The following is a 2069-nucleotide window of genomic DNA, read 5'->3' on the forward strand; positions in this document are numbered from 1 at the left end:
TCTAGGTGTATGAAGAGCATCCCTCATCCCTCTCTCCTCCTCTAGGTGTATGATGAACATCCCTCATCCCTCTCTCCTCTCCTCCTCTAGGTGTATGAAGAGCATCCCTCATCCCTCTCTCCTCCTCTAGGTGTATGCTGATCATCCCTCATCCCTCTCTCCTCTCTCCTCCTCTAGGTGTATGAAGAGCATCCCTCATCCCTCTCTCCTCCTCTAGGTGTATGATGAACATCCCTCATCCCTCTCTCCTCTCCTCCTCTAGGTGTATGAAGAGCATCCCTCATCCCTCTCTCCTCCTCTAGGTGTATGCTGATCATCCCTCATCCCTCTCTCCTCCTCTAGGTGTATGAAGAGCATCCCTCATCCCTCTCTCCTCCTCTAGGTGTATGATGAACATCCCTCATCCCTCTCTCCTCTCTCCTCCTCTAGGTGTATGAAGAGCATCCCTCATCCCTCTCTCCTCCTCTAGGTGTATGCTGATCATCCCTCATCCCTCTCTCCTCTCTCCTCCTCTAGGTGTATGAAGAGCATCTCTCATCCCTCTCTCCTCCTCTAGGTGTATGAAGAGCATCCCTCATCCCTCTCTCCTCCTCTAGGTGTATGCTGATCATCCCTCATCCCTCTCTCCTCTCTCCTCCTCTAGGTGTATGAAGAGCATCTCTCATCCCTCTCTCCTCCTCTAGGTGTATGAAGAGCATCCCTCATCCCTCTCTCCTCCTCTAGGTGTATGCTGATCATCCCTCATCCCTCATCCCTCTCTCCTCCTCTAGGTGTATGAAGAGCATCTCTCATCCCTCTCTCCTCTCTCCTCCTTCCAGTGACAAGTTGTTCTCCTTATAACCTTACCTCCCTCCAGTCTCCTGGATCCAGGCTGACGCAGGCGCACAGGCTCGTACACGGGAAGCTGCAGCCCGACTTCTCCGGGGATGAGGGATGGATGCCGCCAGCCGGGTACCTGCACCGTCAGCGCCCGCCGTCCTCCTCTCCTTGTCTGTGTCGGTGTCTCCCCTCCGGTGCACAGGTTGGGCGGATGCTCCTAGTGAGTGTCCCGGGACTGGGGACCGGCGGGCTCCGGGGGGCTGTGTGTGCCCCGGGGCTCGGTGTAGCGGCGGGCTGTATATGTGGCTGGCTGCTGCAGGATCCGGACCATGCTCCCTTCTGCTCCCCGCTTCTATGAGGCTGTCTACTTGCTGGATGGGGGCGGGGTCAGGAGCGTCACGGCCGGGAGGGGGCTCCAATCACACGGGGGGCGAGGCGCACAGACAGGAGGGGGGAGACTGGCACCGGGCACGCCCGGGGACTGGGAGACGGACCGGGGACTGGGGGACGGACCGGGGACTGGGGGACAGAACGGGGACTGGGGGACAGAACGGGGACTGGGAGACGGACCGGGGACTGGCAGGGGGATTGGGCACTGGGAGGCTGTGCGCCCGGGGTGGGAGCGATCGGTCCCAGAACGATCCTCGTCCTACCGGGACCAGCTATCTGTACAGAGTCCGCTCACCCGCCGATCTATCTTGTTTCTACTTCCCGGTGTCTGTCCACAGCCGCCTCCACCGCCCGATCCCCGGCATGTCTGCTATCCATCTCTATGTGTGTCTCCGGTCTACCGGGACGGTGTGCTGTGTGTCTGTCCGCAGATCGGAGCTTATCTAATAATCCATCATTATCCTGTATTCACCTGTATCAGATCCATGGTGTACATATGTATCTGTCTGCTCATCACCACTCATGGATCTCTATAGGGCCATGGATCTCTACATTGTATTCATCTGTCATCACCTGGACCCATCCCCGCTCTCCGCTATCACTGCTTCTCGTTATTTCTTTCACTCTCCCTCTCTCATTTTTCTTTCTTTCTTTCTTTCTTTCTTTCTTTCTTCTTTCTTTCTTTCTTTCTTTCTTTCTTTCTTTCTTTCTTTCTTTCTTTCTTTCTTTCTTTCTTTCTTTCTTTCTTTCTTTCTTTCTTTCTCTTTTTCTTTCCCTCTCACTCCTATTCTTTCTCTCTCTTTCAAACTTACGTTCTCTCTCTGTTTCATTCTCTTTCTCTCTCTTTTATTCTTTCTTTC

At 54.6% G+C, this 2069-nt stretch overlaps 1 protein-coding gene across 1 annotated transcript in view; it reads right to left on the reverse strand.

The window, feature by feature from the left end:
• The window catches only part of KLHL29 (kelch like family member 29), a 1311461-nt gene extending 1310220 nt beyond the window's left edge, over positions 1 to 1241 (reverse strand). The window contains exon 1 of the mRNA XM_073625329.1: positions 847 to 1241. The gene's annotated coding sequence lies outside the window, so the exon portion shown is untranslated. The remainder of the gene's footprint in view (positions 1 to 846) is intronic.
• Between the last annotated feature and the right edge of the window lie 828 nt (positions 1242 to 2069).

This window comes from Aquarana catesbeiana, linkage group LG04 (assembly GCF_042186555.1).
Source record: "Aquarana catesbeiana isolate 2022-GZ linkage group LG04, ASM4218655v1, whole genome shotgun sequence".
NCBI classification, from domain to species: domain Eukaryota; kingdom Metazoa; phylum Chordata; class Amphibia; order Anura; family Ranidae; genus Aquarana; species Aquarana catesbeiana.